Raw genomic sequence first — 26728 nt, forward strand, 5'->3', positions numbered from 1 at the left:
ACCTCAATTTTTAATTCACAGCTCTAAATAAAAATTACATCTAAATAGATGAGACTTAAACAAAAAAGCTACAACTATAAAACTTCTATAAGAAAGTATAAAAGAAAATCCTCACAACCTTGGAAACAGGTAAAGATTTCTTAGGTAGAACACAGAAGGACACACTATAACAAAACTTTCAAAATCTGACTTTAACAAAATTACAAACCTCTCCTCTTCAAAAGACAATATTTAGAAAACGCAAAGACAAACCACAGACTGGGATAAAATATTTGCAATGAATATACCTGACCAAGTACTTGTATTCAGAATATATAAAGAATTCTTACAACTGAATAATAAGATAAACACCTAGTAAAAAATGGGCAACGATTTAAACAGACACTTCACAAAATGTATATGAAATGCCAATAAACTCATGAAAAGACAAGCAGCTTCACTAGTCATTAGGGTAATACAAAAAGTTAAAACCAAAATAAAACATAACTGCATTTCTATTAGAGAGGATAAAATTTAAAAGATTGACAATACCAAGTATTGGTGAAGATATGAAGCAACATTGCTGGTGGAAAACAGTTTGGTAATTTCTTAAAAAGTTAAACATAACTCACCATCTCACTCCTGAATATGTACCAAGAGAAATTAGAATATATGTCCACACACACGAATGTTATAGTAGCTTTATGCATAATAACCAAACACTGGCAACAACCCAAATGTGACAGATTGTGGTGTATTTATACAATAAAATACCACTAACAAATAAAAAGGAACAAACACTGATACATGTAATAACATAGAAGAATTTTTAAAATATTATGTTGAGGAAAAGAATCCAGACAATAGAGAGTTTATATCCAATGTACCATTTGTATAAACAGTCAAAACTAATTTGTGAATCTATACTAGAACAGGCAAAACTGGTCTATACTAAGTGTCTTAGTCTGCTCGGGCTGCTATAACAAAAAAATACCATAGACTGGGTGGCTTAATCAGTAAACATTTGTTTCTCACAGTTCTGGAGGCTAGAAAGTCCAAGATCAAGGCACGGGCAGATCTAATATCTGCTGAGGGCTCTCTTCCTGGCTGGCAGAGGACATCTTGCTGTATCCTCACATGGCAGAGACAGCAGAGAGCTAGCTGTCTTCCTCTTCTTATAAGGGCACTAATCTCCATCATGGGGGCCCCATCCTCATGACCTAATTATGTCCCAAAAGCCCCATCTCCTAATACCACTCTGTTGGGAGTTAGGGTTTCAATGTATTAATTGGGGCAACGTGAACACGCAGTCCATAACGCTCAGAGACAACAAATTGATGGATTCCAGGGATTGGGAGCAGCAGACCTTGAATGCAAAGGAGTAAGAGAGGACTTTTTGGGTGATGAAATCAAAACTGTATCTTGATTGTGCTGATAGTCACATAGAAGTATGCATATTTTAAAACTTATCAAACTGTGCATTTAAAAGGGGAAAATTATTTAATGTATGTTATACTTCAATAGAAATAAACAAGTTAGGGGGCCCAGCAGTGGGGCTAGGGGACATGGCACGGAGGAGTTCTAGTAGTGGCATCAACACAGCTGTTGTCTGCCGCTTGCCTTTAAGGCATGATACGTGTGTGATTCTGGGCCCCTTGCCCCACCCTGTCTGCACTACAGGGTATTGAGGATTCAAAACAATTAGCAAAGCATGCTCAGGCTGTCCACCTACAGAGGCTTCACGCTCTAATCTATTGTTCTGCATTTTCATACGTCTGCTTTTCTCTCTGTCATCCTCACTGCTGTACTAGTCTAAACATACCAATGTAACTTTCATATACACATATAGGACTTACATATATATAAATCAGCTGGTTTACATAAAAATCCTGTCAGCCTAGCATAGCAGACATTGGGATTAAAAAGCCTAATTGCCATAAAATATTAAGTGCAGAGAACGTTACATATTTATTTCTAAAAAGTTGTATTTTCACCAAATGAGTAAGGTCCTGGGGGGGTGGAAAGGATGGGGCCAAGCACACAAGCAGGGAAACTGGCCTCGGGAAAAATCCAGGAAACCTGCTCATTAAAATAGGGAGGAAGAAGGGCTGAAAATAGAGGTGTTTTGAGGGGGATGCTACAGATTAGGTGGCCTTTTGTCTCCACACAGTGGGAGCTCAAGTGGACCGGCAGTGTCAGGGCTTGAGGGAAAAGAGAAAAGTTTACAAGGGGCCACTGTGGGGCTTTGAAAATAGGCTCACCACAGAGGCAGCAGTGAGTCCGCTCGGGACAAGCTGTGGTCACAAGTCACCAGTTCCTGATGGTTCCAGTCAGTCTGGAGTCAAAATTCATCTCCTCTGAGAGTCCTGGTTCTCCTCTCTGCCTTTCACATGCAGGCATCTGAGCATTTTGAAAATGCAGAAGCTGTATCTCCATCTTACACACACATTTTATATCTCTGGGTTGTGAGAATATAAAGATGTTACTGTCATTGTGTTCCTGTAGGTCTGTAAGTTTTCTTTCCAGTTTAACATCTCATCCTGTAGTAGTCGTTTCAACATCTGTGCAGCTTCCTCCTGCAAACAGATAAACAACAACAAAAAAATCAATAATTCTTCACATTACCTTATGTGATGGTTAATTTTATGTGTCAGCTTGGCTGGGCCACGGTGCCCAGATATTTGGTCAAACATTATTCTAGATGTTCCTCTGAAGGTATTTTTTGGATGAGATGAGCATTTAAACCAGTGGACTTTGGGTAAAGCAGATTGCCCTCCATAATGCAGGTGGGCCTCATCCAATCAGTTGTAGGCCTGAATAGAACAAAGGCTGATTTCACCCATGCAAGAAGGAATTCTGCCGGCAGATGGTCTTTGGACCAGAATTGCAACTCTTCCCTGGGTCTCTAGCCTGCTGGCCTAGCTCATCAGATTTGGGCTCGCCAAGTCTCCCCAACTGCATGAGCCAATTCCTTAAAATACATCTCTAGATAGATAAATTTAAACATCAATATAAAGATTAGAGAGATGGAGACAGAAACAGAGACAGAGACAGAGGTAGACATAGACATAGAGACGTCCTGTTGGTTCTCTCTCTTGAGAGAACCCTGGCTAATACTCCTTATAAGAAGTGCTTTCACATAAGATACCCAGCAGGTGGATCGTGGGAGTCCTTTGCGCTAATCAGCTTACACAGCCTCTTCAAACTTCTTTCACTTGGAAAAGGACAGAAACATGTGATCCCTCCTCCATTTCTCCTCATCACTGTAATTTCCAAACTCCAAAGCCACGGAGACCACCAAATCTTCACGCTATCTAGTGTGTCAGTATTGATTTTAAAGGCATTACACAGAGGACTGTTAAGGCTCAATGCATTTACCACTTGTAAATATTATTACTAAAGTGAATTTGAAATTCAGCATTAAATCTATTGAGAAGGATGAGGATTTTGTTGGAATAAAGATGACTAATAATGCATTATCAGGAGCAGCAACAGTGGGGCTCATGCAGTTGGCAACTCACCCACAGATTTCCAAAAACAGCCCTTCCTTTACAGACCCTAATATAACACTAGCACCTCCTCTCAAGCTGAGCTCCCATAGTCTTGTCTTTGATGCGGTTTATTGACAGAGCATGATTTTCAAGCAAACAAACCCTTGTTCACGTTTTCAGGATGAGAAGCGAATGGTACAACAGTGTACATAGGATATATTCTCTCTGCTTTTAACTCTGGTTTTTTGGGGGGATTTTTTGAGGAACATTAGCTCTGAGCTAACTACTGCCAATCCTCCTCTTTTTGCTGAGGAAGACTGGCCCTGAGCTAACATCCATGCCCATCTTCTTCTACGTTATATGTGGGATGCCTACCACAGTATGGCTTTTGCCAAGCGGTGCCATATCTGCACCCGGGATCCGAACCGGTGAACCCCGGGCCGCCGAGAAGTGGAATGTGCGAACTTAACCGCTGCGCCACTGGGCCGGCCTCTCAACTCTGGTTTATGTACAGCTTAGTTTTAGGGGTAGAGCTGCTTCAGATGATTGGCACCAACACAGCCGACCCAGATATTAAAATGGCAAAATTGTTTTGTACTTGTTGGAAAGCACCTGCTACGCTATGCAAACCCTGCCACCCCACACCCCTATTTCCTCTTCTCTGGTACCTCCTGGGACTCCTCCAAGACCTCTTCACAATTTCTGACTAAAGGGATAATGCTTGGCAGAGTGGGGACCCTTGGAATCCTACTCTGGAGCTGCTGTCAGCACCCACGCCCTACTGATTGCTGAATATTCTAAATATTATACCTCATTGGTAGGCTTTTAATTATTCAGTGTATTTCTGTTGAAAAAATAAATAACAAAATAAGAAGCAGAGGCATTCTTATAGCAATCTATACTTTGTAGCTTTTGCAATACATTAGCCTATTTGACAGCCAGCCCTGGTGATCTAGTGGGTAAGATTGGGAGCTCTCACTACAGCTGCCTGGGTTCCTTTCCCAGGCAGGGAACCACATCCCTCGTCTGTCGGTTGTCATACTGTGGCAGCTGTGTGTTGCTGTGATGCTGAAAGCTATGCCACTAGTATTTCAAATACCAGTCGGTCACCCATGATGGACAGGTTTCAGTGGAGCTTCCAGACCAAGACAGACTAGGAAGAAGGACCTGGCCACCCACTTCCAAAAAAATTGGCCATGAAAATCCTACGAATAGCAGGGGAGCATTGTGTGATGGAAAGGGCAGAGAATGAAAGACCAGCGCTTCACTCTGCTGGACACAGGGTTGCCAGGAGTCAGAATCAACTTGATGGCACTAACAACAACAGAGCCTACTCAGCAACCATTTATAGAGTCTTACCATGCTCTAAGCACGGCAGTAGGTATTTACACACACGCTGTACACACATCATTTACTCCTCATAACAATCCCGTGACTTAGGTCGTACTGTGATAATTTTTCCCCCAAATCATATTAATATTAGCTAACATTATTCGGTGTGCTAGATGACCGGCACTATGCTGAGCACTTTACATGGATTAGCTAATTTAATCTAACACAATGTCATGAGATAAATTCTTTTTCATCTCCAATACCTAGACGAGTCAACTGGGACTGGAAAAGATTAAGCAACATCCTAAAGGCTAACAAACTAGGGGAGAACAGAGCAAGGATTCTCACTCAGGTTTTCCAATTCCAACTTTTCCACTGCTTTCTGCATTGTTCCACATTCCTTTGCATTAAAAGTTAATATGGACAGGAGTAGTGAGTAATAGGGCTATTGTAATTTCTAAAAGGCTAAAAGCATCTTGAGCTTTAACTTTCAGCTTTAATATTGGCATCTTGTATCTTTCACATTAGAAAAGTGACACATTCATACCAACAGCCAACAGAGCTCTATATGAAACTCTGCTCCAATTTTTCATTCGTAATTCTTATCTTCAAAGGGTGGGCATTTTGCTCTCCTTAGAGATTCTTTCTGTGTTTTTTCTTACAAATTGTATTTAAGATGAAAAAACTCAGACTTCAACTTTCTCGAGATATTATGGAGTATTATGGGGGTTCCTGGAGACTTGCCCCGATCCCTGCCCCTCCCCCTTTCCCTACTCATGTCCAGTGGGGACTGCTAGACCATGAGCGTTGAGGACAGAGGCTGTGCCTATTTCATTGTACCCCTGGCCACTAACCTAGTGCCTAGAACATGAGCAAATAACAAATATTGTTTGAATACAAGAATAAGTGCGAGAGAGAGGTGGTACTTTTTAAATGTCTCCAAAAGAGACGATTGTCCTAACTATGATAACTGTGTGCTTTGGCTCGACAACACACTCCCACTAGGTTAAAAATTCACCATATCCAGTACATGGTTTCTGACACCTGGTTCTCTCTTCTTTCATACAACAAATATTTACTGAAATATTCATTCACTTATTTAACAAGTACTTGCTGAGTACCTATGAAGCAGTATTCTAGATTCCAGGAATACAGTGATGAACAAGAAGATAAGCAAAGTCCCTTCTTCAGGCAGTTTATACCCTAACTAGGGGGGAGGGGTGGAGATAAAGACATCCAAAAATAACTCAAAAAATAATGCACAAAATATTTACCAATTGCATGAAGGGCTATGAAAAAAAGAACAGGGAAAAGAGATGGAGTAACTAGGAGTAGCAAAGAGAAGTTAACTTTTGAGTTGAGATCTAAGGGACGAGGAGGATCTAGACACACAAAATGATGGGAAAAGAGCATGCTAGGCAGAGAGGGCAGCAAGTGGAAATGGCAGGGCTCCTGAGGAACAGAAAGGAGGCTGGTGCTGCTCAAGTCCAGGGGAAATGGGAAGAGCATGAGGGAAAGAGAAGCCAGGCCTTGCAGGGCTCCACGGTACAGTCTGACTTTTGTTCTCAGAGAAATACAAGACCAATAAAGTCCACTGTGGAGGGTGGACTGAAGAGGGAAGAATAAAGGCGGGAGCTAATGGTGGCCTGGACTAAGAAGGTGGAGTAGAAAAGGAAAGAAATCGATGGATTCAAGTTCTACGTGAGTTGGGTGTATTGGATAAGGGAGGGGGAGGGAAAGGATCTGCTTTCCTTAAAAATGTCCTCATTGCTTAAGCAAATGAGATAGGGAGAATGAGATAGCACCAGGTTACAATCGAGAATTTTCATTTTGTTTATATAGTCATGCATCACTTAACGACAGGGATATGTTCTGAGAAATGTGTCATTAGGTTATTTCATCGTTGTGCAAACATCATAGAGTGTGCTTACACAAACTTAGATGGAATAGCCTAGTGCACACCTATGGTAATCTTATAAACTAATCTTATGGGACCACCGTCGTATATGTGACCTCTCATTGACTAAAATGTTGTTATTGATGCATAACTGTATTGGTTTTCCATTGCTTATTAAATATTCAAATGGGGATATCAAATAAGCAGTTGGATATACAAGCCTTGAGTTCAGGAGAGAGAGAGATAGGAACTAGAAGTAGTAAATTTGGGTCTCATCAACAGATGAATGGTATCCAAACCAAGCCACTAGATACAAGGATCTTTCTTTCAGCACCAGTCATAACCATGGTAACTCTATGATCTTGGGCAAACAGCAACTTCTCCATGCCTCCATTTTCCTTCCATGAAACAGGACTGAAAGTACCACTTCTTAGGGTCGTTGTGAGGATTAATAAAATACTCCATGTACCCTAGTCCTGAATCAGCACTCCACAACCGTTAATATAACTGGTTTCTATTTTCCTCCCACAACTGCCTTTACACTCACTCTGAGTGTGCCTGTTCGAAGACAACTAAAGCCTGAATGCCTTCCAGAGGGTCTGCTCAGACATGCTTATTCTATCAAACTCTGGAAGTCCTGGCCTGTTCCCCTGCTGCCCGAAGTCTTCACCTGCCTTCTCAGGCAGCTTCAGCCAGCCTTGCACCCTCAGAACTCTCTGGGCAAGAAGAAGGCACCAGTCTCATGGGGGAGATATCAATATTCCCACCTGGCAAATAATCCCCCTTTCTAGGTTTGCTGTGAGAACCACCCTAACTTGACTTAAGGGGAGAAGCCCTTCTCTCCTCCCCCTGAGTGAAGAGCAGAGAATCATCATATCCCACTTAAACCATCTTCCCAAGCTTTTTCTTATATAGCTGAAGGAAGTTGATGGAGTTAACAGTCAAAGAACCCGTTTGTTCATCTCGCAGTAAGTTCTACAGAAATGTGGCTAGTGTTCCTCTTTATGATGCAGGGAATTTGTCAGACATTGCAACTAGCTTTGAGTTTCAGCCAAAATTCCAATGGGAAACATCCCATTTCTCACTATACATACTTTATTCTTAAATTTTTTTCTTAGTATCAAATTTATTCGCTCATTTTGACCTCCATACAAACACTGGCCCATGAATCTGAAGTCTGAAGAGAATTAGGAATAATGACAGTGTATAATACTGCCTCTTCTTTCTATATGCTTGTGATATTGGATGACAAATATGAATAAGACATCATAAAAATATGCTCTATAGAGGAGTTCATAAAAAGGGTCATCTGGGTGATGTCTGAGTTTAAGGAAGCGTGATAATTAATTTCTCCTTCTCTTCAGAGCTCAGAACTAACTAAGAAATAGAGGCAGATGCATAAAGATCAAAACATCAGCCTGATACTTCAGAATGGCTAGATTGGAGAATGTAGCTTATCCTGTAGCAGATGTGGGCTTCCCATGACTTTGCCCCACTACCAACCCAGAAAGACAGGCTGCTACAACCAGCAAGATGAAAACCTGTCTTCAGAACCTTACTATACAGAGGCAGGAGCCAGGAACGCATGCATATTGTTGGCAGCAGATCCCAGAAAGAGAACCAGATGGTCTATTTGGAAGGCAGGGACAAACAATCAGAGAAGCTTGGACAAACAGAGATCAGACTTTCTGGGCCTTCCAGATCAAAATGATGAAAGAGGAGAAAGATACTAAAAGTGTTCCTTGCATCTTTTTCCTTCTTTCTTTAAGGAAAGGTAGGATGGGGGGTAAGAATGCCCCCTTCATAGAAAGCACTAAATGCTGTAAACATGCACAAAGTAGAGAAAGATCACCTAAAAGTTGAAAAACCCGGGAAAGAAAGCCTCATGACGTTCATTTGCTCCGGGCCTGCCAGGTGTGAATTTTTCAGGGGAAGGAGTGCAGGAAGCATTCCTGTGGGAGGGAAAGAGTGAGTGAAGGAGAGGAGGGAGAAAGGCAGTTGTGCCCAGGAAGAAGCGAGTGGTCTAGGTTGATTTGAAAATCAAGAGCTTCAACGGAGGAAGAGAGGAAGACAGTGAAAGGCAGCCCAGCGCCAGGTTGGGGAGGATCTTGGTTACAAGCCAAGGAGTCTGTATATTATTTGGTCAGGAATTGGAAGGCAGTCAAAGTTTTGAGTAGGAGAGGAACACAATCATGGCAATGCTTTAAGAAGATTAAGTGGGCAGCAGAGTTCAGAATATATTATCTGGAGAGAGTCTGGAAGCAGGAAGATCAGTCAGAGGCTCCCAAATGGGTTGGAAGTGGAAGTAACATTAATTAGTGTCATCTCAGCGGGACTGGAAGGCAAATGACATTTGTGCAGTGCTTTAGGGTTTACAAAGTTCTTGTCGCATAATCGCCAAATTTGATAGAGCAATTGTGGGAAGTAAGCAGCTCAGTGATAGACACAGTGTAAGACAGTTTGCATCAACAAATATTCATTGAATACGCACAAGGAAGACTCTAAAGGACGTGGTGACTATACACAGGAAGGAAGGCAAGTGGAAAGTCAAAGACGAGTCAGCCCTCAAGAACCAGAATAATTAATTCACTCATCATGTATTTACAGAGCTCTTACTATAATGCCAGGAACTGTTCCAGATGCTGGGCTGCAGCAAAGAACTGGATAGACAAAGACTTTATCCTCAGGGAGCTTTTATACTAGCTAGAAGAGATCAATAGATAGATAAAGAAATATAAAATATCAGGAGGTAAAGGAAAAAAAATCTGGGTAAGAGCATAGAGGCTCAGGGAGGTCCTTTTTGAGACAGTGTGATCAGAGAAGTCCTCTTTCTGGAAGTGACTTCTAAGCAGAGACCGGAAGAGAATGAAGTAGTATCCACAAAAAGTTCTGGAAGAAGAGAGGTCAAGGCAGAAAGAACAGTAAAGGAAAACCCCGACGTGGGTCTGGTGTGTTCAGGAAGCAGCACGGAGGCCAGTGTGAGCAGAGCAGAGTCCACAACGGGTGGGTGGCAGGAAGTGAGACCAAAGGGGTAGCCAAAGGCCAAACCTGGAAAGGCCTTGTAAGCCAGGCTAAGGACCTCGGCCATTGTGTGGGGGAATCATTTGTAGAGGGGCAAGAGCAAATGGAGACAGACCAGTGAGAAGGCACCACAAGAGTCCAGGCAAGAGACGATGGTGGCCTGGACTAACGTGATATCGTTAGACACAACGAAAAATGGCCAGATTCCCAATATATGATAAGGCTTATATGATTTTTTAATTAGATTTGATGTGAAGTATAAGAAAAAGGGAGAAATTAAGGATGCTTCTAAGGTCTTTGCTTAGCTGAGCAGTTATAAATAGGTGTGCCCTTTCTGAGATGGGGGAACAGTGGGCCAAGGAATCAAGAGCTTTGCTTAGAACCTGCTATCTTTGATAAACCTGCTGAACAATCAGGTGGAGATATTGCAAAGGAATGTGATTCCGGAGTTAGGGGGAGAAGTCAGGCTTTGAGAAAAAAATTTGAGATGGCTTTACTCTCTTTAAAAATAGAGAAGCCAGGAGAGAGAAGCTGGTTCTTATATTTATTCAGTATTTACTCAGTCCTACTATGTATGACTAGGTCCTGCGGGTGCGGAGACCAAAGACACAGTCCTTCCATTCAGAGGCCTCATAGTTTAGTTAGAAACACAAGAAAGGAAACCACCAAATACACCATAATGTGATAAGTCTTATAACAGAAGGTTCCAGGGGCTGCTCTAGGAGACAGCAGAAGGGCACCAGATTCAGGAATTCAAGCAAGCCTTCCTAAAGAAGGCGATACTCAAGAGAAATTTCAAGGAGTGAAGAAGGGTTGTCTGGTTAAAAAAAAAAAAAATCCAGGTCTGAGGAGAAGGGCATTTCAGGTGGAGGGAGTGCAGTTGATAGCACAGAGCCATGTGACAGCTGCAGGTATTTAGGTCTGTTGTAACAGAGGGTCCTTGTGGGAGAGTAGCAAGACACGAGACTGGAAGGGTAGGCAGGGATAGATCACCAAGGCCCCCATAGGCCATGCAAAGGAGTTTGTCTGATGGGGAAGACCACAAGTTCAGTTTTAGAAATGCTGAGTTTGCAATACAAATGAGAGCCAGCCCTGATGGCCTAGTGGTTAAAGTTTGGCACACTCCACTTCAGCAGCCTGGGTTCTGTTTCTGGGCACAGAACTACATCACTTGTCTGTCAGCAGCCATGCTGTGGTGGCGGTTCACAGAGAAGAACCAGAAGAAGTTAAAACTATACACAACTATGTACTGGGACTTTGGGCGGATGGGGAGAAGAAAAAAGGAGGAAGATTGGCAACAGATGTTGGCTTAGGCCAAACCTTGCCCTGCAAAAAAAAAAAGTGAAATATAAATGGGATGTGTCTAGAAGGTGAGAGAAAACAGAAGATCAGAACTCCAGGGAAGGTCAGGGCTAGCTTCATATTTTTATCTATGTCTATATTGATAATATTTTAGAGTTTCCCTCATAGAGATCATCGTTGAAGCCACAGAAGTGAATTAAATGTCCAAGAAATAGAAAATGCAGAGAAAAGAGGAGCAGGAAAAACACAGAGTTGTAGGTAATGCTCACAATTTGAGGACCAGGAGAGGAGAATGGTGTAAATCAGGGCAAGAATGGTTGGGAACACTTAAGAACCAGGAAAGCACATTGTCACCAGAGCCAAGGAAAGCAGAAGATTCATAAAGGAGCCTGTGGTTGGCAATGTCAACACTGAGCGAGGTTAAGGAGGGTAAAAATGGAGGGGAGGTCATCAAATGTGGTGACCAAATGGTCCCTTGGTGACCTTTGGGAGAATAATTTGGAAGAAGGCTGGGGGTAAAACTCAACAGCAGGGTCAGAGTGATTAGGATTGGAGTGAAAAAGTGAAGGCAGAGAAGGTGGACTTCCAGGGCTTCATTCCCAAGCCCGTCATCCTATTTTCGTGCCTGGATCTGCCTTTGGTACTCAACCTTCACCTGAGCCACTTCTCCTGACCTTCTGTCCTGTTCCTCTTATTCTCACTGCCTACTGTCCCAACATGACAGCATCTCTTGCCAGCAACAGTTCTAGCATTCAGCCAACCAGCAAGCTATGAACTGAATCATCAAGTAGACTTTATCAGATAAGAAAATAGGTCAAAGATTAGCTTGATGAAACACGTGCTGTCATAGACTCTAAAACGAACAGAATCTCTTTAAGGACACCCCCGACCTGGAAGAATCCCCACCAGCCTGTGAATAGTGGCTATCCCGGGTCCCGGCCAATAGGAGGTTGTGGGGTGGATGCTTTTTCATTTTTACCATATACACCATTTTATAGTTTTAGATTATTGTTGCTGTTTTACAACAAAAAATGTGTTGGTTTTCTAATTTTAAACATTTTGGTTAAAAAAAAACCCCATTCTTCTAATGTGCAGAGGTATCATTTGGCTAAGACCATCTATATTTCTTCTCCTTTTCTTTATGTTCTCCTCCATTATTCTTGGCAGCAAGAATTAACTCAATGGAAATGTTGGCAAACTCTCGAGTCAGACATTTGTTCTATTTAATGTCATGGCCATATCTAGGTAATTGTTCTCCTATATCAATTGATATCTAGCTTTTAATGTAATTGGATCTTTGCATATCCAAAAGCCACTTATGCAAATTAAAACAATGACTCCACTCAATATACTGAAAATAATAACAACAGTCATTAGGAAAGTAAGTGAAGCTAATCAAAGCCCGGTCTTTCTAATTTTCTTTTTAGAGACCAACAGCTGTAACAAGTGGAATCAGGAGGAGAATAATTGGCCACTTATTACAATCCCTACTATTTATAATAGTAACAAACAGCATTAATAGCAAACAAATTAAGTACTGCTTCCCCTGAGCGGTCATGACAGATTTACCTCCTATTACTTGAATCTTTTCCTTCTATCACTGGCTCACTCAGGCTCTATTCCTCTCCCCTGGACCAAGACAATGGCCTCCCAGACTCTATTCTTGTTCCTCTTAAATGTATTCTCCACATTGGTCACTGGAATGAGCTCTCTAATACAAAAACTCAGCCGTTGACTTGCTTTAAATCCTTCGGTGGCCCTTTATGCAGTATGGAATGTTTATGATCTTTATCATAGCATGCAAGAGCATTGGTTTCCTGGCTCCTACCTGTGGATCTTCTGAACTCAGGCTCATGGTGTGCTAGAATGAGCTCTTCGCCTTTTGGGGGCTATTGTATGGAGCTCAGATCACTGCCAGACTCCACTTTGTCTTGCGGTGTTTCCCTTTGGGGAAATTTAGTGTCCTCTTCTGTCACTGCACTTTGCTCAGGTCCACCATAGTCCACCATGGCAGGTTTTCCTAATTTTAACGTTTGGTAGAAGAGGTCGATGCCTCATTTCCTCCCCTCTCAGAAGGCTTTTAGGATCCTTATGCAAATACATCCGCTCCCTCCCACAACCTCTGCAAACTGAGAAGTCTTTGTTAGACTTCAGGATTGGAAACAAACCAAAAACAGTTAATTGTCTACCATTTTCCAAAGTCAAGATATGCTTGAATTCCGATATTTATATGAAGGATCCTGCTCCAATGTGACTTCCTGTGTTCACCTCTAAATAAAAAATTCCACCACACCTGGTACCCTATTACACACATATAATCGGATTTGTATAAAACCCAACTCACTATGGATAGAAACACACATAGATCTTAAAGCTTCACATCTCTGCTCGGGAAATGATTTTTCTGATAACATCCCTTAATAATATTGTTGCTGTTTTACAGGTGCTCTAACAGATCATTTCTTGAGGCCAATAGCACTAAGATTAGGGCTTTCTCTGACTTTAACCGGAACCCAAATGAATGAACCCTCTCAATTAACTGCGTATTATTTCTTCTGCACCAGACTTCTAAATGAAAGAAGGAGAGAAGCCAATGGTTACAGATTTGTCAGCGACCATTTTCAGGAGCTGTTGAAACAGCTTCTACAGTTATAGACCTCAATCACACACATGCACAAAAAATATAACATCTACAGTTCTCAGGATCTAGCAACTCTTTGGAAGGCAAGGTTTTCAAACTTGGCCTGTTCAAGCCCTGTCACCGTGAGTAACCCTGCGCTTGGAATGTCGTACTCAGGCCTCTAGAAAATGATGACTGCAGAGATAGGAATTTCCATTGAAGACCAGATGGGGGAAAACTTTAGAAACATAATGCTGGACCCGCTGATAGCAGTAGAAGTATCTGCAAGACCCACAAACATTCAGTCAACCAGCAAGCTATGGTCTTTTTGAAGATGCTTATACATGTAAAAATACAAAAGTCGGCCATGTGTATGTCTGGAAGCCCTCCAGCTTTCTGAAGTCATCCATTCTTAAAAGTCCAAGTTAAAACAGACAAGGAACTTATTTAAGGACATTAGGCAGCTCTAGAAACTCTGAGAGGGCCAAAGACTCATGCTTGGAGCTATCCAGGTAGGAACAATGCTAACCAACTTATGCAAGGAGTCTCGCCCATTTGGCTTGAGATTATTGGAAGAGATTAATAAAGTTTTGTGCCCTTTGTGACATTATAGATCTTGTATTTTCCCAAATAATAAGAACCTTATAACCGGACACTTATCCCATTGCTGTCTCAGCTCTCCGGAATGCAGAGCTCAATTCAGAGCGTCCAGCAGTAACTCCCCAACAAAAGGGCTTGGCAGCATCCACTTTCCTCTTGCAATCACCTTCTGTGTATGGGTTAAACTTTACAAAATCTGGGGCCGGCCAGGTGGCACAGCAGTTAAGTTTTTACGTCCCACTTCCGTGGCCCGGGGTTTGCTGGCCCAGATTCCAGGTGTGGACCTACGCACTGCTTGTCAAGCCATGCTGTGGCAGGCATCCCACATATAAAGTAGAGGAAGATGGGCACAAATGTTAGCTCAGGGCCAGTCTTCCTCAGCAAAAAGAGGATTGGCAGCAGATGTTAGCTAAGGGCTAATCTTCCTCAAAAAAAAAAAAAAACTTTACAAAACCAGCATGGACAGTCTAAATAAATTAATTAAACAGAAAACATAACATATAGCCACAGTCAATTGCTGCTAGACCAAGACAAAGACACAGCAAAGCTATGGCCTTTTAAAGAGTCCCTGAATTATCAAAAACCAAAAACCAAATGTCTGCTGCTTCACTTTTGCTAAGTCCTTGTGTCTTCTGAGGTCATCATTCCCTAAATATCCTAATAAAATTGCCTGGGTCCCATACCATATAGCTCGGGAAACTCTGTGACCACCTTCCTCCAACACAGGCATGCACAGACACCTTATGCACACACTTTCCCCATCCCCACGGCATTGTCTCCAAAGTTCCCCCAAATGAGGTTGAGACTCTAGTCATTAGCACATCCTCTGAGCTATCACCTTTCCCCACTTCTTCACTCCAAGATTGTTGGTGTAGTAGATGCTGTCAGTCCTCGACCAAAAGGAACTGCCTCATCCAGGAGGTTAGGCTTCCACCATTCTCCCTTCAGAGAAGACAGGGGACCATGAGCGACTGACACGAGGGTTTAAAAAACCATACCCCTTGCTTCAAGGGGGTCCAGCTCTATGGTGCAATTCATGCTCCCAAGCTCCCTGTGGGGTCAGGGCCAGGGCTGTCCCTGCCAATGCCACATCCACGCTGGGCTTTCTTCTCCTTCCCTACTCTTCCTCTCTCACTACCCTTTCTCCTGAGGGCTCTCTTTTAACACCTCACTTTCACAACAGTCCCTGTCTCCTGCTCTGTGTCTGGGGAACCCGACCCACCACTGTTGGGTTCAGTAGACTTTTTCCTGAAGGAGAATGCTAACCCAACATCAAACAGCAATGATTTGGGTCTGAGTTCAGCGCTTCATTGCTAAAACAAGGAGCATCGGCGTGAACAACTGCAGGGTAGGTGGCCCTCTTCTCCATACAGAACAATAGGACAATAGCATATCTATTTTTATGGTTTCAGAAGCTTTCATTCTGTCCTCTCTTAACTGCGTCTCAGGGAAGGAAGTGAACACAGCAAGAAGAGGACAGCAAATCCTTGGTGGAGGGACCTCCCAGAGACTGACACTTTGTATTAAAAAGTTTCTACAAGCTCTTGAAGCAGACACAAAGCACAGGAACCAGATCATTCAACTCATAAATTTGTCCTTCCCAAATGCATTCCTCTCATTCTCTTTCTCAACCACTTTTATCCATAAACTGAAGAACACTTCCTCAATTCCTTTTGGGACTGTGAAAAGTGCTACAAAGAGAATCTGTGATGCCATGAGGGAAGGTAGAATAGGATTTGGTCACAGGGAAATCCTGTGGGAGCCAAGATGGGCAGGAAGGCATGGCTTCCCCCTCTATGGGCATGGGTGATGTGGAGTGCATACACAGTCACACTGCTATGGTAGGCGGGCTAAGTTGGAGGGATATACAAATTGCCATGGGACTGCCGGGAAGGAAACCATCATCATTACTTGGTGATGAGGAGGGGAGGGGCAGCAAAGTTTCCACTGAGGATGTGACAGCTGATCTGTGTCTGGAAGGATGAGGAGTGGATTATTACCAAGGAGAAAAGGAGAAAGAAAGAAATCCTAGGTAGAGAGCCCCAAAGGCACAGAGATGTGAGTGCAGATGGCAGTGGCAGGACCAGGTAAGTGCAGCATCCTATGGAGCTGCGGCAGGAGAGGAGATGGCTTCAGAAAGATAGCCTGAAGCCAGCTTGAGAAGTCCAGAGCATCATGGAACTTGTTCCAGCAGGAAGTGCTTTGTTCATACGTATCATAAACCAATCTGCCTACTATGTGGGAAAAAGAGAGGGGGTTAGGGGCGGAGACGAGAAGGCAGCGAAACCAGTTAGGAGACATTGGAAACGATCGCTAGTGCTTATTGTGTACTTATTACATGCCAGGCACCGTTCCAAGCCTTTCCCACATTTTATTTCACTGAATCCCACTAGACTAAATGTAACAAATACTGTTGTGCATCTCAAATGGCAGGAGGAAACCGAGGCACAGGGGGTTAAGTGAGTTGCCCAGGGAGTCAAAGCCAGTAAATACAGAGCAATGAATTAAACGTGGAAGTCTGGCTCCAGAGTCTGCAGGCTTTTCTGCTCCTCTCTTCTGAAATGGCCCAGGGGAAAAATGCTGAGGGTCTGTCCTAGGGCGATAGGAGCTGGACCAGAGAAGAGGCAACAAAACAGACGACATTCGAGGCACAGAGATAAGCACAAATAACTGAGGTTTCCAGTTTCAGCGAAGCAGGGGAGGGGATTAGAATTAGTAAGGCAGGGAGCAGCAGCGTCAGGGAGGAAATACCATCTCCGTGTGAGGCATGCTCAATTCACAGATTGGGAGACTTCCTGGTAAAATACGTCTTACTCTGAGCCTCCCCGTCCTCCCTCGGTCGGAAGACACCCTCTCCCGTTTTCCACAACTGGGCATCGTCATGCTTGCTCTGTCCTCTGCTCTATCAAAGTGTTTTCTCAGGAAAGTGCCTGGTACGGATGCCATTCACACATTAACGTCAGCAAGTGCTCTTGTAGTGGGTGGCTCGTAAGCAAGAGGCTTCTCCCTGTCAAAGGAGTCAGTAAAAATCAAGAGAACATGTTGAAGAGGAGCCTTCTTGGCACCCTGGAGAACCTGTCCTGCTTAAGTGGATGATAGCCAGCCCCACCTGCCAAGACAAATCCAATCACCCAAACAGATCAGGGCCTCCCATTCATTCAAAGGCTGTGGAGGGACTAGGGTCGCTCTCGGTGTCGTCTTAAGGGGTGCAAAAGCTATCAGGAAAAGTGAACACTTTGGAATGTCAGCTAATTCCCAAGAGCATCCAGGCCTTCTTTGACAAGTGTTCTTGTCCAAGGGACCATCTTTTAAAAAATCAAGCATCTCTCTCTCTCTCTCCCCCCTCCATTTCTCCCTCTCTCCCCTGCCCTTCTGCCCTCAATCCTAGTTGTGTTTACTAAAAGAAAGTCATTGACACAGGCAGCCCTGTGGCACAGCAGTTAAGTTCACGCGCTCCGCTTTGGCAGCCTGGGGTTCACTGCTCCGGATCCCAGGTGTAGAGCTACACACTGCTCATCAGGCCATGCTATGGCAGGCGTCCCACATACAAAATAGAGGAAGATGGGCACAGATGTTAGCTCAGGGCCAGTCTTCCTCAGCAGAAAGAGGAGGCTTGGCAGTGGATGCTAGTTCAAGGCTAATCTAAGAAAAAGAAAAAAGAAATTCACTGACAGATGCAAAGACTATTCATTGTGTCATCATTTATCACAGCAGAAGATTGCACACAATCCAAATGTCTATCAATGGGGGACTTATAAACTGTGACATGTTCCCACAATTCTCTATATTCAGCCTTGAAGAAAAATGAGGAAGATCCCTCTGTGTCAATATGGATACCAAGATTGTTACATGCAAAAAGCAAGGTGCAAACTGGTAAGTCATATGCCATCTTTCATATATATATATATTCTTATATTTGCAGAAAGAAATATTGGAGGAATAAACCTGAAACAAAATTAGCTACCTCTAGACAGCTGAGGCAAACCGCATGGAGGACACAAGGATGGAAGCAACACTGCTGGGGGAAACTACATAATTTGATTTTGGAATCACATAAATGTTAAAAATATTCAAAAAGTAAAACTAAATGTAAAAAAGGAATGAAAATATTTCATGCAGAAATTTAAAGGAGATATTTTACATAAGCAACCCACAGGGAGAAGTCCAGCCGTGGTGTATGGCCCCCTGAGTAAACTCCCAAAGTAGGGGAACCTACTAGTGCTTGGTCAACCCTCTCTAACTAGCCTTCCAGGAATGATGTAAGGTGAACACGAAGGACAACAGCAGGGAACGGAGAGAGAAAGGGAGACAATATGGCTCAAGAAGAGAGCCGCCATGGGGAAGTGACAAGAGAGCAGGAAGGGAGGAGCAGCAGAGACATCACTTCCCCAAACCCCCTTCTCCACCCACTGCAAAAACTCCTCCCTCCATCTTGCCAGAGATGCCTGTCATTCACCAAGACTCTTCTTTTAAGTTAGAAATATTTGTTCTAAATATTTAGCGGAGACCCTCTTCTCTATTCGCACTTTTGCTTGTGTGGCAGGATACTAATTTAAGATACTAAAGTGTATCTTTTTGCTCCAGGTGTGTCCCTTCTTCCTTTCCCTGCTCCCGTGCCCCCATTGGAGCATGGAGTTACCTGCGTGTTCCTTGCAGGATGTGGATGTGGAGGGAAGAACAGAAAAGCCTGTGAGTCTAACATTCACTGCCCCACCACCTGCCCTTGGGAAGGATGAGGAGGAAGAGGGAGAAAAGGACATCTGGGATCCCGAGAAGGGAGGATCCATCTATCATTCCCGGCAGAGAGGGGAAGACTCACACCAGGAATGGCCATGTGGCTGGGACCCACCATAGGCAGCCCCACCCGAGTTCTGTGCTCCAAGCAAGACAGAGAAATAGGGAGATGCACTCAGTGTAAAGGGCTGTGCAGAGAGGGACCTGTGGGGACCATGAACAAAGACCAGATGGTCCCCCACTCATTCTTTGGCAGGGCACAAGATTCAGGAACTGTGACACACATCAGGGAGGGAGAGAAAGCCCTGGGAAGGAGTGAGGGTTTCCATTCCTTTCCATTTTCCAACGGCCTACCCTTCTGTGAGTCTAAAGTTGGTAATAAATTGGTTTACAGATCATTTTAATGTGTGTTTATTGCACACTTCAATTTTGCAATGAAATGTACATCCAATACCCCTGATTCTTTCTCAGCCTAATCTGACATGCTTGGACTCCCGGGTGAACAGCGGCTTGGTGCAGGGAAACAAAAGCAGGCGTCTCTGGGTCCCCAGACCTGTCCCATCGCAGTGTCCTAATTACACAGGGTGCTGGGACCAGAGGCAGCAGCACGTCAAAGCAAGCAAAGACAGAGCCTTGGAGGACTTGTCAGGGAAAGAAGCAGACCATGACTGCCCAGTCCACCTTTATTTTATTCATGTGCCCAGAACTTAATGCCACAGAGGTCAGACAAATACACTTGACTCAAGAGCGGCCAACAAAACTGTCCTGCGCTTTGTTCTGAAGGCAAAAAGCAAAAAGAACGGTCAGAACAGGGACAGGGTGGAAGGGGATGCCAGCTAAAAATATGAAGGGATTCAAAGAGAATGCCCTTTCTTCAATGTCCTGGAGATTCAGTAGCTGATCTTGATTGTTACGTAAGGAGACAAGCTTTCTTTAACGTAATCGCAGTTTTGGAACCTACCCAGCTTCAAAAAACAAAGTTAACCTTTGGAGCTGTGTGAACTGGCAGGTGGAGTGATTACATTAGGATAAGAAGAATGCATTTCATATGGTCCATTGCCTCATAAGACTGTTATAGATTCTACAGAAAAAAAAAGTTAAGGCACTCCACCTGTCCCTGATCACCTAGGCTAACTGGTTCTCTCCCTGGCCCACCTTTCACACAGTATTGCAACAACAACTAACTCACCTGCTGGAACGTGAGCTCCGAGAGGGCTGGGACAGTGTCTCTTCATGTTTTAACCTCCATTGCTTGCTACAGTGCCTGGTGCTAGTAAGTGCCTGACAAAATAGGAAGCAAAGAGATGGGTGAATAGTTAAGTGGGAGCTTAATGGATTGATAGGTGATGAGTGTGTTGGCTACTGCCCCATTGTTTGTGAGGCAACCCAAGTTTTGCTATAATGTATGCAGTCTCAGGACAAAGGGAGGGAGCAGGGAATGGGCGGGGTCATAGCAGAGTTGTGTTTTAGTTTTATCTAACCCCGGAGTGGTGGCTCCAAGTAGATGTGGTAAATCTCCAGCACGCAACTGGAGAGCGAGGATATCTGATGTCGTGGGCCATAGGTGGCAGCAGGATGTTCTCAAAAGCAGTAATATTCAAGGATCAGGTCAGATGACAGTATTGTGGGTGTAAGGACAGTAGATAAAATCCCCTTGACTTAGGATTTTAAGTGTTAAGCAAATAGTGGAAGTTCTAGGTAGAGCTCCAGGCTCAGTAAAGAATCAGAAGATTAATTAGGACACCAGAGTAGAAGCTCAGTTGGATCTGTTGATTTATCATGGTTACAGCTTGTGGGACACATGGCTGCTGCTGACTCACTGGATACGGAGCTTTAGGCAGCAAGACTGATGTCAGCTCCCGGCTCCTGGAAAGGACTGGGGTCCTAATGCACTCTTCAGGAATCCCATTCCAACTCTCTCTCCAACTTATCAGTGCTTAACCATGCTCAAGTCTCTCTCCTTTTAAAAGGAAATAAATAAACCAGTCAACAAACAAGCAAACAAACTCCCCTTCTTACAGTCAATGTTAGCTGTATAATTGCCTGCACTTTTTCCACTTCCTTCTCTCTCCTCTTGTGAGTACGCTCAGCTGGGTAGTTTTTCTCCACTCATGTGATGACTCTCACCAAGGAGAGTGATGGTGTTATTGTTGCCCCATCTAAAGAACATGTTTCAGTATGTATCCTACATGCCCTCTGCCGCACCTGTCATTGTTAACCACCACTCTCCTTGACTTGACTTCCACGATAATGCCCTCCTGCGGATTTCTTCCTACCTCCTGCCTGTCCTTCATGGACTCCTCCTCCTCGGGCCATTTCTTTCCCACATGTTGGTGCTCCTCCTAGTTTTCCTAGGTACTCTTTTCTCACCCTATACACCCTCTCATGAGATGTCACCCATCCCCTTGGCCTCAACACCCAGATGCAAATGACTCCCAAATCTGTATTTGACCTCAGATGTCTTTGCAAATCCCCAGACCTATATACATACCCTCTTTCACGGACATCTCCCCTTGGCCATCCATAGGCTGAAGTATGCCATTTTGATTCTGTCAACAAGAGGCAGTCTGATCTTAAGGACCAAAATGAAAGTGACAAGGCCCAAAATGATACATAGTAAAATTTGTTATAGATGAAAAGCTGACTTGAAGATCACATATTGTTGGTAAATTTAAAAACTGTAAAAAGTTTCAGGAAAATATTAGGCTTGGTTAAAAAAAATAAACTACAGCTAACAATAGCAGAGACAGCAAATGATAAAAATTTTTCTCACAAATTGATGAAAAATGAAAAAGATTTGATAAAAGTTTACATGTGTAAAATCTGACACACTAAAAATAGTGGATCTAAAAGGAAACTTACCATGGAGAAAGCTATAATCTCTAAAAATTTGACAAAGATGAAGAAAAAAAGTTGAAAGAGCCAGCTTCCTTTTAAAATGAACAGGAGAATGATTTTATCTTGATGGAGATAATGTTGGTAAAATAAAAATGAAAGTGGAAACAATTGTAAACAGTTTAAATATGCAATATAGAAAATGGATCAAGGAATTAAATTGCCTTAATGGAGTTCACCCTGGAATAAATCTTTGCCACAAAATTCATCAGTGTTGATATCATCCTAGGGGAAATGTTTATATTCAAAAACAAAAAACCAGCTGGGTCAAAATATGCATGAGTTCAAGATGATGAACTCGAGATGTCCCACACTTCCCATGGGTACTTCAAACCCCACAGGTTCCAAACTGGACTTTCTATTCCCCACTACACTCCAAACCACTTCTCTTGTTTCTTCTCCCTGACTCCTCTCCTTTCCTTATCTCCTTTTCACCAACACGTTGGATCACATCCTGCCTTATCTTCCTCCTAAATCTCTCAATACGTTCTCATTACCTCATTCCCACCGCAACTCCTGCTATAGGGGCCATCACCTCTTCAAGGCAACAGCCTCTGAACTGGTTGTACTGATTCCCTTGACTATCTCAAACCACTCCACACCCTGCCAAGGAAGGAGATCTTTCTGAAAGGCAAACCTGATCATCTACTCCTCACAGGTTCCCCCTGCCCTGAGCCTGGCTTGTGAGGTCCCGCATGGTATTTACATCTCTAGCCTCAACCCCACAGCTACTGCTATATTATGCCTCTCTCCATGTCTTGACTTGTCAACTTTCTCTGGCAGCACACATGCTTCCCCTTTCACCCTAAACCCTGCTGCCTTCACCCTGCCCCCTAGAACCCTTGTGCTAGAGAATTCCTATTCATCCTTCAAGAGTTATATTGCAGAGCCAGCCCTGACGGCCTAGTGGTTCAAGTCCAGCACTCTCACTGCTTCAGTGTCCCGGGTTTGTTTCCCGGTCGTGGAACCACACCACTCGCCTGTCGGTTGCCACGCTGTGGCAGCAGATCGCAGAGAAGAACTAGAAGGACCTACAGCTAGGACAGACAACCATGCACTGGGGCTTTGGGGAGAAGAAAAAAGAGGAAGATTGGCAACAGATGTTAGCTCAGGGTGAATCCTTCCTTGCCAAAACAAAGAGTACCTGTTGATAAGAGATGTCAATCTCAGTACCTCCGGAAAAAAAAGAAAGAAAGAATTATATTGCAATGGGCTGTTTTCTTGTCTGTCTTTCCCACTAAATTATAAAGTTCTCAGGGCAGGATCATGCCTTATTGACTACTATATTCTTAGTACCAAGTAACGTGGCTCACATGTAACAGGATCTCTCCATATTTGGTAAACTGATGGATGGATCTTATGTAATCTTCAACAATCCTGCGGAGCAGGCTTTACTACTCTTATTTGAAGACGCTCAAAGAAGTTAAGTGACTTGGTCAAGTTCCCATAGCAAGTAAATAGCAGTTAAGATTTAACCTATAAGAGTTTAACTATAAAGTGAGTGTTCTTTTTATTCCACCATGCAGTGCATTTTAATTGGATGCAACCAAAATTCAGATGTGGGGACACAGTTCTACAAATATGACATTGAGAGTCAACAGGGGAGACTAATGCATTAAAAAGTGACTATAACTCAGTGTGGTCATGTAGATGTAGATATTCAGACAATGCGTATATACAGAAAAGGGAATGGCCACGGGGGAAAGGGAGGGACGACTGTGGGGGGAGATATTCTAACTAGGGTTTAAAGGATGAGTAAGAGCTTGACTGGCAAAGTTGGGAAGCGAATCCTGGGCAGATGGAGAAAACAAGTTTAGTTTTCTTAAACATCAGTTGCTACATCAGAATGAGCTTAAGAAATTACTGTTCTCTCTGTGGTATAGATGACAAAGCTGCTAATGCCAATATTTTGACATTTTCAAAACACCGAAGCGATTAAATTTATAAGAGTGTAAGTGCCAGTGAAGATGATTTCTCAGAAGCATCGAGCACTGTGCCGAAAGCGTCTTTCCTGGATGCTGCCAGAGTCCTCGGGCAGGCCATTAAGAACGTATTTTTTCATGTCTTGTACCTCATCAACCTACTCTGCTGTGTTCCAAGCGCTAATTAGAACTGCATGTCGACTGCCAAAGTAAAAGCGCTTACATTAAAATAATAAGTGTCTAAATTAAATGGCTCAAAACAGAGTCCGATTCCAAGTTGACATGCAGTTCCTACCCTATAACTGTGGAGGGAGAAGGCTGAGACTCAGACATAAAATGTAATAGTGTACTCTTTCCGATAGTTATAATTATTTACAATAATCTACACCTTAAAGTTCACAAAAAACAGCTTCCAAACCATCATCCCATTTTATCCTTTCAATAGACCAAAATGGTTTGAGTTGGGATTTTGAGGTAAAATATGATATTCTATATATGAAGAATACACTGCCTATCATTAAAACATATCTGTGATTCCTTGTCAAAAACCTAATCCTTTGTCCTATAGCCAAACAAAACACATTTTAAAAAATGTTTGGTCTATAAATGTTATACTGAGATAAATTTTTGGAAAAGAAGATGTGGGTAAAAGTTTTTAACGAGATATTAGACTTGGACATTGAGAATAAGACAATATATAGTAAATGGTCAATTAACAGAGACGAATGTTCTAATCATTCTACTCAACAATTATGGGTAGAAGTGCAAGTAAATTTCACTATATATGAGGCTCAAGAAAACTATGAATTATTATTCAACTTGTGAAGAAGTCCCAGAGGTAATGTTAGCAAGAATTTGACCTCCTAATTCCTCACTCCACTTCCAGAGCATTCTTGCCCATTCTTCTGTCTAGTCAAAGCCCTGCCTCCCCCACCATTTGTTCCCTATGATTTAGCCCTGGAAACTGAAACTCAATCTGGAAGGTTTACTCAAACACTGTGCGTCTTCCTATCTCCCTCACTCTGACCATGCCCCTCGGTCCGCCCGTAAGGCCCTTCAGTTACCTCCTCAGCACCATCTTCCACCTGGCAAACACATCTTCCAAGACCCCTTCAAATGCCACTTCCTTCTCAGCTGTCCTGGCTCCCCACAAAGCAGAATAAATCAACCTCTCCTTTGAACAACAACGGCACTTCATTCATTCCTCTCTTGGGGCACTTAGCACATTGCAATGTCATTACTTGTGGACAGTAATTAAACGTCTCACTTATCTCTGTTACTCTAGGCCTTTGTACAGTACCTGGCACATGGAAAACATTCAGCAACTGTTTGCTGAATAAGAAATACTAGTTTGTTAGATTGAAGGAGTTTAAGCAATTTAAGATAAATATTACAATTTAGAATAGGCTACTTGAGTTCATCAGAAGAAAAATATTAGAAGCTTACACCATGTCAACATTTAACTTTAGCTTAAAATAACCCAAGAAGTACCTAAAACCTCATAATTCTAGAACTGAAAGGAAACTTTGAGACAATCTACCCCACCTTCTGCTCCATGGATCAGGAAACTAAGGTCCTTGGCTCACCTCAAGTTTCTGACTAATGAGCGCCAGCACAGAATCCTATCCAGGCCATCTGACTCCCAGTGTATGGCTTTCTCCATTTTACTCTGCTCTCTTCATCTGAAGACCTTTTCTAGTCTACTGCCAACATATGAGGTTAAATTCTAGGGTCTAATACCAAATTTTACTCACTTTGGCCCAAGAGCAAAACATATTGTTCTGAGAAAACCATCTGTTAGCTAGAAACAACTGCTTGCATGGGTGATTCCACCTGTGTGTTTATATAGGTCCCTGAAGGATTGACAGATACTGCCCATTGGAAAATTTGGTTTAAAAAATTACAGACTCAGAAGAAAAATCCTTGCTGATATGTTATTTAAAAAGAATATCTTTAATACAAAGAAAATTATTTACTTTCAAGGGAGAAGCCAGTTATACTGTCCATAAAACAGAACCCTATCTATAAAATACCAGTGAAGAGACCAGATCATACCAATCAGGGTTTCTCTCTCGAGCATTAGTCAAATGTGAGAGGGAAACAAGTGGCAGAAGATTTAGAGTAGGCATTAAAGTGCCCAGTCAATGGAATCAACTTATTTTTGTACCTTTAATTACTTAATCCGAGATTGACTTTATTGTCTACATTAAGATAAACTAGAAACTGAGAGAGTGTATCAAGCTCGTAAAAATAAAATCAACTTGCATGAAACTTAATATAGTTTAGGAAAAGGATATCTAGCTAACCATGTCAGATCATAAATCCCAGCATAATAAATATTAAAATGGAATTTTAAAAATGGTTCACGGCACTAGAAATGAATTTTTATTTATATAGTTGGTGTTATTACAGAGCTAACTACATGGATGAAAGGTCAGAGTGAAAGTTACAAGATGATAAAGAACGAACAGCATCTGACTGAGCCTCAGTTTTCTTAGCAATCCAATATTTATGCATGAATTATACATGCCAGATTTTTAACCCCAGTATATATCTGTCATCAGTGGGCACACGCTTAGGGGGAGGTGAATTAATATTAGCATGAATTTAGGCAAAGCATAATTAGGAGGCTAAAACTGTCCCAAGAAAGTAATGTTTGCTAAAGCCACAATACATGTTTTCTTTTTATTGCTCTTTTGAAAAATTAGCCACAGTACTATTCTCCTCCATGAAATTGTACACCTAAGTTATGGTATTTATTAAGCATCCATAGAGAAGATGAGGGGTAAAAACTGTTCGTTATTTGAAATTGATACTAAATTAGAAAATGTCAGAAACAACATAAGGATTTCATGTATAAATATTAAAACTGAAAAGTATTGAAAAGCAGAGTATTGAAAAGTAGAAGAGAATATAATAGATGCATATAAGAGCA

At 42.6% G+C, this 26728-nt stretch overlaps 1 long non-coding RNA gene across 2 annotated transcripts; it reads right to left on the minus strand.

Moving 5' to 3' along the window:
• Positions 1–25506, minus strand: LOC106829603 (uncharacterized). Of its 2 annotated transcripts, none has more exons than XR_006526134.2 (4): positions 25380–25501; positions 20797–20936; positions 20166–20257; positions 1–2555 (listed from the first exon to the last, which is right to left on the minus strand). It is a non-coding gene; the product is annotated as an uncharacterized lncRNA (long non-coding RNA). The 2 variants fall into 2 exon arrangements; XR_011502309.1 differs by lacking the exon at positions 1–2555 and adding an exon at positions 16596–17884 and having other exon boundaries at positions 25380–25506.
• Positions 25507–26728: the final 1222 nt, after the last annotated feature.

This window comes from Equus asinus, chromosome 3 (genome assembly GCF_041296235.1).
Source record: "Equus asinus isolate D_3611 breed Donkey chromosome 3, EquAss-T2T_v2, whole genome shotgun sequence".
NCBI lineage: Eukaryota > Metazoa > Chordata > Mammalia > Perissodactyla > Equidae > Equus > Equus asinus.